General features: G+C 43.9%; 1 protein-coding gene, 2 long non-coding RNA genes and 9 other non-coding genes across 13 annotated transcripts in view; 1 reads left to right on the top strand and 11 right to left on the bottom strand.

Moving 5' to 3' along the window:
• Positions 1 to 16,593, top strand: part of LOC127608740 (V-set and transmembrane domain-containing protein 5) — a 68,574-nt gene that overhangs the window by 41,574 nt on the left and 10,407 nt on the right. The window lies entirely within an intron of this gene.
• The window catches only part of LOC127608750 (uncharacterized), a 59,361-nt gene that overhangs the window by 40,670 nt on the left and 2,098 nt on the right, over positions 1 to 16,593 (bottom strand). The gene's annotated exons all lie outside the window — the stretch shown is intronic.
• LOC127609465 (U2 spliceosomal RNA) lies at positions 546 to 735 on the bottom strand. Its single transcript, XR_007964594.1, has one exon. It is a non-coding gene; the product is annotated as a U2 spliceosomal RNA (small nuclear RNA).
• Positions 3,601 to 3,764, bottom strand: LOC127609536 (U1 spliceosomal RNA). The gene has a single exon (XR_007964661.1). It is a non-coding gene; the product is annotated as a U1 spliceosomal RNA (small nuclear RNA).
• On the bottom strand, positions 4,614 to 4,803 carry LOC127609461 (U2 spliceosomal RNA). Its single transcript, XR_007964591.1, has one exon. It is a non-coding gene; the product is annotated as a U2 spliceosomal RNA (small nuclear RNA).
• On the bottom strand, positions 7,670 to 7,833 carry LOC127609535 (U1 spliceosomal RNA). Its single transcript, XR_007964660.1, has one exon. It is a non-coding gene; the product is annotated as a U1 spliceosomal RNA (small nuclear RNA).
• On the bottom strand, positions 8,683 to 8,872 carry LOC127609460 (U2 spliceosomal RNA). Its single transcript, XR_007964590.1, has one exon. It is a non-coding gene; the product is annotated as a U2 spliceosomal RNA (small nuclear RNA).
• LOC127609527 (U1 spliceosomal RNA) lies at positions 11,733 to 11,896 on the bottom strand. The gene has a single exon (XR_007964653.1). It is a non-coding gene; the product is annotated as a U1 spliceosomal RNA (small nuclear RNA).
• LOC127609450 (U2 spliceosomal RNA) lies at positions 13,020 to 13,210 on the bottom strand. Its single transcript, XR_007964580.1, has one exon. It is a non-coding gene; the product is annotated as a U2 spliceosomal RNA (small nuclear RNA).
• LOC127609534 (U1 spliceosomal RNA) lies at positions 13,745 to 13,908 on the bottom strand. The gene has a single exon (XR_007964659.1). It is a non-coding gene; the product is annotated as a U1 spliceosomal RNA (small nuclear RNA).
• Positions 14,758 to 14,947, bottom strand: LOC127609459 (U2 spliceosomal RNA). The gene has a single exon (XR_007964589.1). It is a non-coding gene; the product is annotated as a U2 spliceosomal RNA (small nuclear RNA).
• On the bottom strand, positions 14,762 to 16,256 carry LOC127608756 (uncharacterized). The gene is made up of 2 exons (XR_007964325.1): positions 16,031 to 16,256; positions 14,762 to 15,470 (listed from the first exon to the last, which is right to left on the bottom strand). It is a non-coding gene; the product is annotated as an uncharacterized LOC127608756 (long non-coding RNA).

The raw sequence follows: 16,593 nt of genomic DNA, 5'->3' as shown, positions 1-16,593 counted from the left end.
GGTGTTTGTAACACCAAACAATCTTTCGCGACACTTGATTTAAATACATTTTAGATGAGTCAACTACTAATATTTATTAGCACAGTATTAAAAAAATCTACATTTGGAAATGTACGTTTGAATCCTTATCCTTTTATACTGAGCTCTTTGATTGTTTTTATCTTGAAGGCAAAAAAAGAAAAAAATAATCCAGAAAATTTGAGAGACTTGCAACATTTTTAAAAACTCAGAGAAAAAGGACTAGCATTAAGGTTGATTGAGAATCATGTCAATCTCACAAGAGTTACTGCTTCAAAAAATTAGTTGATGGGAGACGCAACTTTCTTGGAATAGGTTCTACCCCACTGAAAAAGATTAACATTCACATTTCAGAAACTTAATCTTTCAAAGATGGATTTTTATCCATCTACAATAATGGACCACATTTACAAGCTTCACCTTTGAAGTATCAAAACATAAAAAACTTTCATACCAACTCTGATGATGATTACAAGTATGGAAAGACAGCACTTATTTTCGTAAGTAGTATTGCTATTGACCATCAGAGGGTGTGCACCGTTCCTGGAGATACTGCAATACCAGGTCGATGCGTGGAGTGGACGGAGCAAGCCCCTATTCCATCTCCCAGTTCCAAAAATCAATTTAATATATGGTCCCCGATAGGGGACATATCAGATATTAAACTGATAAGAACAGATACTACACTTGATCTTAGCCAAAAGGCCGAGAAGCGATAACTCCGAACTGCCTCAAGGGACAATGTCATTCCCGACAGTGCTGGCTACAGTCATGGTGACAAAAGTCAAATCACCACAAACAAAACGCATTTACACGCCAAACAACAATTACAAACAGTTAAGTGATAATGAGGCCAACTGTGTGGTTTGCTAGCCTGCAAATGAAACAAAAGTGAAGCAATACCGATCGGTCGCCCGTGCAGCATTGGGTCTTTCTGACCATAATTTAATCCACTTAATACCTACATACAGACAGAAAGTCAAATGTGCTAACCCGATTATTAAGACTGTGAAAAAATGGACAGATGAAGCAAAGCTAGCTCTACAAGAATGCTTAGATTGCACTGACTGGGGCGTCTTTGAAACTTCAACGGGCACACTGGATGAATACACAGACACTGTAACATCATACATCAGTTTATGTGAGGACATGTGTGTACCAACGAAGTCCTTCCGCTCCTTCAACAATAACAAGCCATGGTTTACTCCCAAACTCAGGCAACTCAAGAAAGAGAAAGAGGCCGCATTTAGAAGTGGAGATCGGGCACTGTACAAACACGCCCGAAACCAATTGACAAAGGAAATTAACATCGCTAAGAGAAGCTATGCAGAGAGGCTGAAAAGACAGTTCTCTGCTAACGACTCTGCATCTGTGTGGAATGGCCTGAAAGCAATCACTTACTATAGAATGCCATCCTCCCAAACAGTGAACAATAAGGGTCTTGCTAATGAACTAAACATGTTTTTCTGCCGATTTGAAAAGGACACTCCCATTTCCCACACACACCCACCTCTACCAGAAACTACTCTATCTACATCCCCCACCCCCACCCCCACACCCTCTTTTTCTCCACTACAGATCCACGAACAGGACGTGAGACGGCTCTTCAATCAGCAGAAGATCAAGAAAGCTGCGGGGCCCGACAAAGTGGCCCCCTCCTGCCTAAAAGTCTGCGCTGACCAGCTGGCTCCGGTCTTCACACAAATCTTCAACAGATCCCTGGAGCTGTGTGAGGTCCCATCCTGCTTCAAACAGTCTACCATCATCCCAGTTGCCAAGAAATCGGCAACATCGGAACTGAACGACTATAGGCCCGTCGCCCTGACGTCTGTGGTCATGAAGTCCTTTGAACGCCTTGTGCTGAACCACCTAAAGAACGTCACCGGACCCCTGCTGGACCCTCTCCAGTTTGCCTACCGGGCAAACGGTCTGTGGAAGACGCAGTCAACATAGGTCTGCACTACATCCTCGAGCACCTCGACAGCAGAGGGACCTACGCAATAATTCTGTTTGTGGATTTCAGCTCTGCATTCAACACCGTCATCCCGGAACTCCTCACTCCTAACTTCTCCACCTCGGTGTGTTCCCTACAATCTGCCAGTGGATCCTCAGCTTCTTGACGGGACGGACACAACAGGTGAGACTGGTAGCAACAACATCATCAACACGCACCACCAGCACTGGAGCCCCACAGGGATGTGTCCTCTCTCCACTGCTCTTCTCCCTCTACACAAACGACTGCACCTCAACAAATCCAGCTGTCAAACTCATAAAGTTCGCAGACGACACCACGGTCATCGGTCTTATCAAAGACGGCGACGAGTCTGCGTACCGCCAACAAGTGGAGCAGCTGGAGCTCTGGTGCAGACGACACAACCTCGGGCTGAACACGCTCAAGACTGTAGAGATGATCGTGGACTTCAGGAAACATTCTTCTCCACAGTTGCCCCTCACACTATCCAACTGCCCTGTGTCAACCGTCGAGACCTTCAAGTTCCTGGGAATCACAGTGTCCCAGGACATGAAGTGGGAAGTCAACACCATCTCCATCCTGAAAAGGGCCCAGCCGAGGATGTACTTCCTGAGGCTGCCGAGGAAGCATGGTCTGCCACAGGAGGTGCTACGACAGTTCTACACGGCAGTCATCGAATCAATCCTGTGTTCTTCCATCACGGTTTGGTTTGGGGCCGCCACAAAAAAGGACAAAATACGACTTCAACGGACAGTTAGGACGGCGGAAAAAATCATTGGCACCGGCCTACCCACTCTTGAGGACTTGCACACTGCAAGGATCAAGACAAGGGCACGGAAAATACTCCTGGATCCCCCGCACCCTGCCCACCATCTTTTCCAGCTACTCCCCTCAGGCAGGCGCTACAGATCCATGCGCACCAAATCCAGCAGACACTTAAACAGCTTCTTCCCTCTATCCATTAACTCCCTAAACAGTCACTGACGTGGTCACTCTCTTGTACTACAAATACTGCTACTGGTCACTCTAAAATGGTTCAATGATTTTCTGCACCAACTGTACAAACTGTCACCGTATTGTATTCTACCACTGATCACTTTAGCTCTGCTTGATACTTTGCACATTGTCTCACTTACATTACGAAATGCCCTTGCATACCTATTTGTCATGTCCTTGTTTACGATGATACTAATGCAGCGTGTTATACCGGAGACAAATTCCTTGTGTGTTCTACATACTTGGCCAATAAAGATGATTTGGATTCTCAACTGCTAGGTATTGTGGGTCAAGTATGTCCAATAGGAAAGCAGCAATGCAACGTACCCCATTTTCTGCTACCACAATGTTTTAGGTGGACAAATAACCCAATGAGGGATTTCCAGTGACGGAACATAAATGTAGCTGTTATTTTAATTTTGTGATGAAAAGACATATTTGATCAACATTTGACAGAAAGACTGGAACTCATGCAGCTCTCCTCAACCCATTCACTATATCAGCACCAGCGCCATTTCAACTACTCCGCAACCTTTGTGTGAACCTTATTTGTTGTCAAACTTGTTCACAGAATTAAGATCACAATGATAACAATTTGCCATTGACCAGTGAATCAGGGGAGAGCGCGAACGCAGTCCCCCACTACCAGAAATTATGCAGTCGAGATTCCCACATTTGGGGAATTCGCAGGGGTCAGCACAGCCGGAGTGCAATGGCTGAGCCTCGCCCTGGGTGAACCACCTTCTTGATCATGGTATCTCCCCTGCCAGGTAAGTATGAGTTGTACAAGTCACCAGCCCACAGTCTTCAGCACACACACCATCTTCAGTCACGGGATCCTCTACCAAACGCACATAAACTCACTCACACTCACTGGCTGAGGCAACATCCGTAGTACCTTTGGATTGTGTCATGAACTAACCCATTTTAAGTGAGGTCAAAAGAATTTGCAAAAACAATCCCATCATTCATTGCTTCTTTTCGCCCAAGAATGCAAAGCCAGAATCGTCCCTCCCCACAACAACTCACTTTGTGTTTCTTTTTGTGGTCAGGAACAGAATTTAATGCTGCTGCCATCTCGCGGTGTTTGTAACACCAAACAATCTTTCGCGACACTTGATTTAAATACATTTTAGATGAGTCAACTACTAATATTTATTAGCACAGTATTAAAATAATCTACATTCGGAAATGTACGTTTGAATCCTTATCCTTTCATACTGAGCTCTTTGATTGTTTTTATCTTGAAAGCAAAAAAAGAAAAAAATAATCCAGAAAATTATAGAGACTCGCAACATTTTTAAAAACTCCGAGAAAAAGGACTAGCATTAAGGTTGATTGAGAATCATGTCAATCTCACAAGAGTTACTGCTTCAAAAAATTAGTTGATGGGAGACGCAACTTCCTTGGAATAGGTTCTACCCCACTGAAAAAGATTAACATTCACATTTCAGAAACTTAATCTTTCAAAGATGGATTTTTATCCATCTACAATAATGGACCACATTTACAAGCTTCACCTTTGAAGTATCAAAACATAAAAAACTTTCATACCAACTCTGATGATGATTACAAGTATGGAAAGACAGCACTTATTTTCGTAAGTAGTATTGCTATTGACCATCAGAGGGTGTGCACCGTTCCTGGAGGTACTGCAATACCAGGTCGATGCGTGGAGTGGACGGAGCAAGCCCCTATTCCATCTCCCAGTTCCAAAAATCAATTTAATATATGGTCCCCGATAGGGGACGTATCAGATATTAAACTGATAAGAACAGATACTACACTTGATCTTAGCCAAAAGGCCGAGAAGCGATAACTCCGAACTGCCTCAAGGGACAATGTCCTTCCCGACAGTGCTGGCTACAGTCATGGTGACAAAAGTCAAATCACCACAAACAAAACGCATTTACACGCCAAACAACAACTATGAACAGTTAACTGATATTGGGGCCAACTGTGTGGTTTGCTAGCCTGCAAATGAAACAAAAGTGAAGCAATACCGATCGGTCGCCCGTGCAGCATTGGGTCTTTCTGACCACAATTTAATCCACTTAATACCTACATACAGACAGAAAGTCAAATGTGCTAACCCGATTATTAAGACTGTGAAAAAATGGACAGATGAAGCAAAGCTAGCTCTACAAGAATGCTTAGATTGCACTGACTGGGGTGTCTTTGAAACTTCAACGGGCACACTGGATGAATACACAGACACTGTAACATCATACATCAGTTTCTGTGAGGACATGTTTTGTACCAACGAAGTCCTTCCGCTCCTTCAACAATAACAAGCCATGGTTTACTCCCAAACTCAGGCAACTCAAGAAAGAGAAAGAGGCCGCATTTAGAAGTGGAGATCGGGCACTGTACAAACACGCCCGAAACCAATTGACAAAGGAAATTAACATCGCTAAGAGAAGCTATGCAGAGAGGCTGAAAAGACAGTTCTCTGCTAACGACTCTGCATCTGTGTGGAATGGCCTGAAAGCAATCACTAACTATAGAATGCCATCCTCCCAAACAGTGAACAATAAGGGTCTTGCTAATGAACTAAACATGTTTTTCTGCCGATTTGAAAAGGACACTCCCATTTCCCACACACACCCACCTCTACCAGAAACTACTCTATCTACATCCCCCACCCCCACCCCCACACCCTCTTTTTCTCCACTACAGATCCACGAACAGGACGTGAGACGGCTCTTCAATCAGCAGAAGATCAAGAAAGCTGCGGGGCCCGACAAAGTGGCCCCCTCCTGCCTAAAAGTCTGCGCTGACCAGCTGGCTCCGGTCTTCACACAAATCTTCAACAGATCCCTGGAGCTGTGTGAGGTCCCATCCTGCTTCAAACAGTCTACCATCATCCCAGTTGCCAAGAAATCGGCAACATCGGAACTGAACGACTATAGGCCCGTCGCCCTGACGTCTGTGGTCATGAAGTCCTTTGAACGCCTTGTGCTGAACCACCTAAAGAACGTCACCGGACCCCTGCTGGACCCTCTCCAGTTTGCCTACCGGGCAAACGGTCTGTGGAAGACGCAGTCAACATAGGTCTGCACTACATCCTCGAGCACCTCGACAGCAGAGGGACCTACGCAATAATTCTGTTTGTGGATTTCAGCTCTGCATTCAACACCGTCATCCCGGAACTCCTCACTCCTAACTTCTCCACCTCGGTGTGTTCCCTACAATCTGCCAGTGGATCCTCAGCTTCTTGACGGGACGGACACAACAGGTGAGACTGGTAGCAACAACATCATCAACACGCACCACCAGCACTGGAGCCCCACAGGGATGTGTCCTCTCTCCACTGCTCTTCTCCCTCTACACAAACGACTGCACCTCAACAAATCCAGCTGTCAAACTCATAAAGTTCGCAGACGACACCACGGTCATCGGTCTTATCAAAGACGGCGACGAGTCTGCGTACCGCCAACAAGTGGAGCAGCTGGAGCTCTGGTGCAGACGACACAACCTCGGGCTGAACACGCTCAAGACTGTAGAGATGATCGTGGACTTCAGGAAACATTCTTCTCCACAGTTGCCCCTCACACTATCCAACTGCCCTGTGTCAACCGTCGAGACCTTCAAGTTCCTGGGAATCACAGTGTCCCAGGACATGAAGTGGGAAGTCAACACCATCTCCATCCTGAAAAGGGCCCAGCCGAGGATGTACTTCCTGAGGCTGCCGAGGAAGCATGGTCTGCCACAGGAGGTGCTACGACAGTTCTACACGGCAGTCATCGAATCAATCCTGTGTTCTTCCATCACGGTTTGGTTTGGGGCCGCCACAAAAAAGGACAAAATACGACTTCAACGGACAGTTAGGACGGCGGAAAAAATCATTGGCACCGGCCTACCCACTCTTGAGGACTTGCACACTGCAAGGATCAAGACAAGGGCACGGAAAATACTCCTGGATCCCCCGCACCCTGCCCACCATCTTTTCCAGCTACTCCCCTCAGGCAGGCGCTACAGATCCATGCGCACCAAATCCAGCAGACACTTAAACAGCTTCTTCCCTCTATCCATTAACTCCCTAAACAGTCACTGACGTGGTCACTCTCTTGTACTACAAATACTGCTACTGGTCACTCTAAAATGGTTCAATGATTTTCTGCACCAACTGTACAAACTGTCACCGTATTGTATTCTACCACTGATCACTTTAGCTCTGCTTGATACTTTGCACATTGTCTCACTTACATTACGAAATGCCCTTGCATACCTATTTGTCATGTCCTTGTTTACGATGATACTAATGCAGCGTGTTATACCGGAGACAAATTCCTTGTGTGTTCTACATACTTGGCCAATAAAGATGATTTGGATTCTCAACTGCTAGGTATTGTGGGTCAAGTATGTCCAATAGGAAAGCAGCAATGCAACGTACCCCATTTTCTGCTACCACAATGTTTTAGGTGGACAAATAACCCAATGAGGGATTTCCAGTGACGGAACATAAATGTAGCTGTTATTTTAATTTTGTGATGAAAAGACATATTTGATCAACATTTGACAGAAAGACTGGAACTCATGCAGCTCTCCTCAACCCATTCACTATATCAGCACCAGCGCCATTTCAACTACTCCGCAACCTTTGTGTGAACCTTATTTGTTGTCAAACTTGTTCACAGAATTAAGATCACAATGATAACAATTTGCCATTGACCAGTGAATCAGGGGAGAGCGCGAACGCAGTCCCCCACTACCAGAAATTATGCAGTCGAGATTCCCACATTTGGGGAATTCGCAGGGGTCAGCACAGCCGGAGTGCAATGGCTGAGCCTCGCCCTGGGTGAACCACCTTCTTGATCATGGTATCTCCCCTGCCAGGTAAGTATGAGTTGTACAAGTCACCAGCCCACAGTCTTCAGCACACACACCATCTTCAGTCACGGGATCCTCTACCAAACGCACATAAACTCACTCACACTCACTGGCTGAGGCAACATCCGTAGTACCTTTGGATTGTGTCATGAACTAACCCATTTTAAGTGAGGTCAAAAGAATTTGCAAAAACAATCCCATCATTCATTGCTTCTTTTCGCCCAAGAATGCAAAGCCAGAATCGTCCCTCCCCACAACAACTCACTTTGTGTTTCTTTTTGTGGTCAGGAACAGAATTTAATGCTGCTGCCATCTCGCGGTGTTTGTAACACCAAACAATCTTTCGCGACACTTGATTTAAATACATTTTAGATGAGTCAACTACTAATATTTATTAGCACAGTATTAAAATAATCTACATTCGGAAATGTACGTTTGAATCCTTATCCTTTCATACTGAGCTCTTTGATTGTTTTTATCTTGAAAGCAAAAAAAGAAAAAAATAATCCAGAAAATTATAGAGACTCGCAACATTTTTAAAAACTCCGAGAAAAAGGACTAGCATTAAGGTTGATTGAGAATCATGTCAATCTCACAAGAGTTACTGCTTCAAAAAATTAGTTGATGGGAGACGCAACTTCCTTGGAATAGGTTCTACCCCACTGAAAAAGATTAACATTCACATTTCAGAAACTTAATCTTTCAAAGATGGATTTTTATCCATCTACAATAATGGACCACATTTACAAGCTTCACCTTTGAAGTATCAAAACATAAAAAACTTTCATACCAACTCTGATGATGATTACAAGTATGGAAAGACAGCACTTATTTTCGTAAGTAGTATTGCTATTGACCATCAGAGGGTGTGCACCGTTCCTGGAGGTACTGCAATACCAGGTCGATGCGTGGAGTGGACGGAGCAAGCCCCTATTCCATCTCCCAGTTCCAAAAATCAATTTAATATATGGTCCCCGATAGGGGACGTATCAGATATTAAACTGATAAGAACAGATACTACACTTGATCTTAGCCAAAAGGCCGAGAAGCGATAACTCCGAACTGCCTCAAGGGACAATGTCCTTCCCGACAGTGCTGGCTACAGTCATGGTGACAAAAGTCAAATCACCACAAACAAAACGCATTTACACGCCAAACAACAACTATGAACAGTTAACTGATATTGGGGCCAACTGTGTGGTTTGCTAGCCTGCAAATGAAACAAAAGTGAAGCAATACCGATCGGTCGCCCGTGCAGCATTGGGTCTTTCTGACCACAATTTAATCCACTTAATACCTACATACAGACAGAAAGTCAAATGTGCTAACCCGATTATTAAGACTGTGAAAAAATGGACAGATGAAGCAAAGCTAGCTCTACAAGAATGCTTAGATTGCACTGACTGGGGTGTCTTTGAAACTTCAACGGGCACACTGGATGAATACACAGACACTGTAACATCATACATCAGTTTCTGTGAGGACATGTTTTGTACCAACGAAGTCCTTCCGCTCCTTCAACAATAACAAGCCATGGTTTACTCCCAAACTCAGGCAACTCAAGAAAGAGAAAGAGGCCGCATTTAGAAGTGGAGATCGGGCACTGTACAAACACGCCCGAAACCAATTGACAAAGGAAATTAACATCGCTAAGAGAAGCTATGCAGAGAGGCTGAAAAGACAGTTCTCTGCTAACGACTCTGCATCTGTGTGGAATGGCCTGAAAGCAATCACTAACTATAGAATGCCATCCTCCCAAACAGTGAACAATAAGGGTCTTGCTAATGAACTAAACATGTTTTTCTGCCGATTTGAAAAGGACACTCCCATTTCCCACACACACCCACCTCTACCAGAAACTACTCTATCTACATCCCCCACCCCCACACCCTCTTTTTCTCCACTACAGATCCACGAACAGGACGTGAGACGGCTCTTCAATCAGCAGAAGATCAAGAAAGCTGCGGGGCCCGACAAAGTGGCCCCCTCCTGCCTGAAAGTCTGCGCTGACCAGCTGGCTCCGGTCTTCACACAAATCTTCAACAGATCCCTGGAGCTGTGTGAGGTCCCATCCTGCTTCAAACAGTCTACCATCATCCCAGTTGCCAAGAAATCGGCAACATCGGAACTGAACGACTATAGGCCCGTCGCCCTGACGTCTGTGGTCATGAAGTCCTTTGAACGCCTTGTGCTGAACCACCTAAAGAACGTCACCGGACCCCTGCTGGACCCTCTCCAGTTTGCCTACCGGGCAAACGGTCTGTGGAAGACGCAGTCAACATAGGTCTGCACTACATCCTCGAGCACCTCGACAGCAGAGGGACCTACGCAATAATTCTGTTTGTGGATTTCAGCTCTGCATTCAACACCGTCATCCCGGAACTCCTCACTCCTAACTTCTCCACTTCGGTGTGTTCCCTACAATCTGCCAGTGGATCCTCAGCTTCTTGACGGGACGGACACAACAGGTGAGACTGGTAGCAACAACATCATCAACACGCACCACCAGCACTGGAGCCCCACAGGGATGTGTCCTCTCTCCACTGCTCTTCTCCCTCTACACAAACGACTGCACCTCAACAAATCCAGCTGTCAAACTCATAAAGTTCGCAGACGACACCACGGTCATCGGTCTTATCAAAGACGGCGACGAGTCTGCGTACCGCCAACAAGTGGAGCAGCTGGAGCTCTGGTGCAGACGACACAACCTCGGGCTGAACACGCTCAAGACTGTAGAGATGATCGTGGACTTCAGGAAACATTCTTCTCCACAGTTGCCCCTCACACTATCCAACTGCCCTGTGTCAACCGTCGAGACCTTCAAGTTCCTGGGAATCACAGTCTCCCAGGACATGAAGTGGGAAGTCAACACCATCTCCATCCTGAAAAGGGCCCACCCGAGGATGTACTTTCTGAGGCTGCCGAGGAAGCATGGTCTGCCACAGGAGGTGCTACGACAGTTCTACACGGCAGTCATCGAATCAATCCTGTGTTCTTCCATCACGGTTTGGTTTGGGGCCGCCACAAAAAAGGACAAAATACGACTTCAACGGACAGTTAGGACGGCGGAAAAAATCATTGGCACCGGCCTACCCACTCTTGAGGACTTGCACACTGCAAGGATCAAGACAAGGGCACGGAAAATACTCCTGGATCCCCCGCACCCTGCCCACCATCTTTTCCAGCTACTCCCCTCAGGCAGGCGCTACAGATCCATGCGCACCAAATCCAGCAGACACTTAAACAGCTTCTTCCCTCTATCCATTAACTCCCTAAACAGTCACTGACGTGGTCACTCTCTTGTACTACAAATACTGCTACTGGTCACTCTAAAATGGTTCAATGATTTTCTGCACCAACTGTACAAACTGTCACCGTATTGTATTCTACCACTGATCACTTTAGCTCTGCTTGATACTTTGCACATTGTCTCACTTACATTACGAAATGCCCTTGCATACCTATTTGTCATGTCCTTGTTTACGATGATACTAATGCAGCGTGTTATACCGGAGACAAATTCCTTGTGTGTTCTACATACTTGGCCAAAAAAGATGATTCGGATTCTCAACTGCTAGGTATTGTGGGTCAAGTATGTCCAATAGGAAAGCAGCAATGCAACGTACCCCATTTTCTGCTACCACAATGTTTTAGGTGGACAAATAACCCAATGAGGGATTTCCAGTGACGGAACATAAATGTAGCTGTTATTTTAATTTTGTGATGAAAAGCCATATTTGATCAACATTTGACAGAAAGACTGCAACTCATGCAGCTCTCCTCAACCCACTCACTATATCAGCACCAGCGCCATTTCAACTACTCCGCAACCTTTGTGTGAACCTTATTTGTTGTCAAACTTGTTCACAGAATTAAGATCACAATGATAACAATTTGCCATTGACCAGTGAATCAGGGGAGAGCGCGAACGCAGTCCCCCACTACCAGAAATTATGCAGTCGAGATTCCCACATTTGGGGAATTCGCAGGGGTCAGCACAGCCGGAGTGCAATGGCTGAGCCTCACCCTGGGTGAACCACCTTCTTGATCATGGTATCTCCCCTGCCAGGTAAGTATGAGTTGTACAAGTCACCAGCCCAAACTCTTCAGCACACACACCATCTTCAGTCACGGGATCGATCCTCTACCACACGCGTCAGAACGCACATAAACTCTCTCACACTCACTAGATGAGACAACACCTGTACATCAGTCTGAGTAGTACCTTATGATGGTGTCATGAACTAACCCATTATAAATGAGGTAAAAAGAAGCTGCAAAAAACATCCCATCATGCATTGCTTCTTTTCTCCCGAGAATGCAAAGCTAGAATCGTCCCTTCCCCCACGGCTTGACAGCTCTTCCTGTTTCTTTGTGTGGTCAGGAACAGAGTTTAATGCTGCTGACATCTTGCGGCATTTGTAACGCCAAACAATCTTTCACAACACTTCACTTAGTCAAGCACCAATATTTATAGAACAGTATGTAAAATCTACATTTGGGAATATACATTTGAAACCATCATTTTTACATGACCACCGCAGATTGTAAATAATCCACTTTATCCATTTTTACTTCACTCTTTGTTTAATAGAGGGGACGGAACAAGATGAAGTATCTTTGAAAACAATTCTGGCGGGGGGTTAAAAGCATGACTTTGCATTCCTTAAAATGTAGAAAAATGAGACTTAGTTTGAATTTCTTTTATCTTGAGAGCAAAAAATGTTTTTAAAAGTCTAGAAAATTGGAGAAAGTTGCAAAATAAAGAAATATTTCCCGGACAGAAAGGAGTAGGAAAAGTTTGACTGAGAATAGTGTTAATCTCATGTGAAGTATGGCTTCAAAAAAAGGACGATTTGAGAGATGCAACTTCCTTGGAATAAATTTCATCCCGCCTAAAGAGATTATTAATATTACAATTTTGCAAAGTTTGTCATTTTTGAACGAGGTTATCTCCATCTACAGCAGTAGTAACACATGCACAATGTTTTTCTAACCCTCTAGCACACAAGTACAATTTGCACACACATGGGAGACACAGGACAATTTCTGTACAAGTGTATAACTTGCTCACTCAAATACTGCACTTGCCACATAAAATTTGATCATCAAAAGGGGCTGAATCTTTGAAGGACAATTGGGCGTACTATATTAACACATTGGATTGCAAGAATGGTTGGTAAACTGCTTTTGACCATGAGAGGATTGCACCGTTCCTGGAGGTACTGCAATACCAGGTCGATGCGTGGAGTGGACGGAGCAAGCCCCTATTCCATCTCCCAGTTCCAAAAATCAATTTAATATATGGTCCCCGGATAGGGGACGTATCAGATATTAAACTGATAAGAACAGATACTACACTTGATCTTAGCCAAAAGGCCGAGAAGCGATAACGCTGAACTGCCTCAAGGGACAATCTCTTTACTGACAGTGATAGCTACAGTCATGGTGACAAGAGTCAAATAACCAAAAACAAAACCCATTTACACGCCAAACAACAACTACAAACAGTTGAGTGATAATGAGGGCAGATGTGTGGTTTGCTAGCCTGCAAATGAAACAAAAGTGAAGCAACTGCTGGGTATTGTGGGTCATGTGACCCAAGAATGTCCAATAGGAAAGCAGCAATGCAATGTACCCCATTTTCTGCTACCACAAGTGTTCTAAATAACCCAATGACGGATTTCCAGTGATAGAACACAAGTGTAGCGTTTGTTTTAATTTTGTGGTGAAAAGCCGTTTGACTAACATTTGACAGAAAGGCTGAAACGCAAGCGGCACTCCTCAACCCACTCACTACATCATGTTAGCTGATATTAACACCCAGTCATTTCAACAACTCCACAACCTTTGTGTGAGACCCTTATTTGTTCACAACAATAATACTAAAATCATAAAGAAGCAATCTGCCATTCACCGGTGAATCAGGGGAGAGCGCGAACGCAGTCCCCCACTACCAGAAATTATGCAGTCGAGATTCCCACATTTGGGGAATTCGCAGGGGTCAGCACAGCCGGAGTGCAATGGCTGAGCCTCGCCCTGGGTGAACCACCTTCTTGATCATGGTATCTCCCCTGCCAGGTAAGTATGAGTTGTACAAGTCACCAGCCCACAGTCTTCAGCACACACACCATCTTCAGTCACGGGATCCTCTACCAAACGCACATAAACTCACTCACACTCACTGGCTGAGGCAACATCCGTAGTACCTTTGGATTGTGTCATGAACTAACCCATTTTAAGTGAGGTCAAAAGAATTTGCAAAAACAATCCCATCATTCATTGCTTCTTTTCGCCCAAGAATGCAAAGCCAGAATCGTCCCTCCCCACAACAACTCACTTTGTGTTTCTTTTTGTGGTCAGGAACAGAATTTAATGCTGCTGCCATCTCGCGGTGTTTGTAACACCAAACAATCTTTCGCGACACTTGATTTAAATACATTTTAGATGAGTCAACTACTAATATTTATTAGCACAGTATTAAAATAATCTACATTCGGAAATGTACGTTTGAATCCTTATCCTTTCATACTGAGCTCTTTGATTGTTTTTATCTTGAAAGCAAAAAAAGAAAAAAATAATCCAGAAAATTATAGAGACTCGCAACATTTTTAAAAACTCCGAGAAAAAGGACTAGCATTAAGGTTGATTGAGAATCATGTCAATCTCACAAGAGTTACTGCTTCAAAAAATTAGTTGATGGGAGACGCAACTTTCTTGGAATAGGTTCTACCCCACTGAAAAAGAATAACATTCACATTTCAGAAACTTAATCTTTCAAAGATGGATTTTTATCCATCTACAATAATGGACCACATTTTCAAGCTTCACCTTTGAAGTATCAAAACATAAAAAACTTTCATACCAACTCTGATGATGATTACAAGTATGGAAAGACAGCACTTATTTTCGTAAGTAGTATTGCTATTGACCATCAGAGGGTGTGCACCGTTCCTGGAGGTACTGCAATACCAGGTCGATGCGTGGAGTGGACGGAGCAAGCCCCTATTCCATCTCCCAGTTCCAAAAATCAATTTAATATATGGTCCCCGATAGGGGACGTATCAGATATTAAACTGATAAGAACAGATACTACACTTGATCTTAGCCAAAAGGCCGAGAAGCGATAACTCCGAACTGCCTCAAGGGACAATGTCCTTCCCGACAGTGCTGGCTACAGTCATGGTGACAAAAGTCAAATCACCACAAACAAAACGCATTTACACGCCAAACAACAACTATGAACAGTTAACTGATATTGGGCCCAACTGTGTGGTTTGCTAGCCTGCAAATGAAACAAAAGCGAAGCAACTGTCTGGATAATCTGGGTCATGTGACCCAATGTGGTCCAATAGTAAACCAGCAATAAATGTATCGCATTATCTGGGATCGCAATATTCTTAGATGGATAAATAACCACATAAGGAATTTCCAGTGTTCATACTCAAACGTGGCTGTCGTTTTAATTATGTGGATAAAAGTCATTTGATCAACATTTCACAAAAAGACTGGAAAACATTATAACATTATGGAATAGGACAATGGTGTTGCTTTCCACTTCAAAGAATGTTCGGAAACCGCCAGTCAGTCACGTGATTCACGTCGGACAGAAAGTCATTTCACCTAATCTCGTTAAACCACGTTAAACAATCTGAAAGAGACCAAAAATCGGCGAGTTTTTTTTTAAATTACGATGCAAAAATGGACTTCGTTTGTGTCATGCTGTGGGGAAAATTATAGTCGCTGTTTGACCGACATTTGACGAAATAAACACGGTTTCGCGTGGGAGTCGCCAAACTACTTCCGGTTCCCTGTATAGTACGATTACTAGAGCGCCACCCCGCAGTGGAGGTTAACTACACACAGGTAATTGACTCGCATCAATCGCTTTTCAAACACGTTTAAAATTGTCATTTATCCTTCCAGCGTCAAGATAAAATGTAACGTTTCGGTTTGTCAAATTTTCGCATTAATAATCAAGGGGCGTAAAAACAAAAAAAACGGCAAAGTCCAAAGACAAGGCCATTGCCCACTTTTTCACTTAGAATATATCCCCTAAAAAGTATGCATCCTCAAGGTGGGGGTAAAAAATATTTAAAGCATATATATTTGATATCAAATTTAACTTACGCTATAATGGCGTCGAGGCCCATGCGTTTGTTGAAGGTCTTAAGTGTTTGTCAATTATGTTATTGGGGTTAATTAGCTTACCAGTTCGGTAGAAGGTGACCTACATCCAATTTAGCTGAAGTAAAACTTCCCACTTGGTCACCAGAAGGACATTTTGAGAATTCGCCATAGAAATTTCGTCCGTAGTCATATTTTGCGTCGGTCTTCGACAGCAAAAATATTTTTTTTTCCCCCAGCTAACTTGTTCGCCATCCGCGATGACCGGACCGCCCGTTTTTTTCACTTAAGTGACGTTCAGTGTCATCTGGGACGTTTTCACTACATAAACGGAAGGCCATCAAAAGCGCATTTTTATAATAAATTGTTGTTTTCAAGAAAATTACAGTGAAAGAAAAGTAATGTTTTTGTCAAGATTGAATGTTTAATAATCATGCCTGCTTACGTAATGAAAAACATCCCAGGTGACAGTGAACACGACTTTCAAATGGGGTGGCCAATCAATTGCCAGTATCTACATTTTATTTTTGTATTTTTTCATGTTTTGTTTTGCCATATTTTATTAATTTTTTTACCCTGTTTGTATTGTTAATGTGTTAAAATTTAAGTTAGTGATGATTAGCTGTGAAAGCCAACAAGCTAGCTCA

Source organism: Hippocampus zosterae, chromosome 10, assembly GCF_025434085.1.
Source record: "Hippocampus zosterae strain Florida chromosome 10, ASM2543408v3, whole genome shotgun sequence".
Taxonomy (NCBI): Eukaryota; Metazoa; Chordata; class Actinopteri; order Syngnathiformes; family Syngnathidae; genus Hippocampus; species Hippocampus zosterae.
The sequence above is the reverse complement of the archived record's forward strand: the minus strand, read 5'-3'. Positions and strand labels throughout refer to the sequence as shown.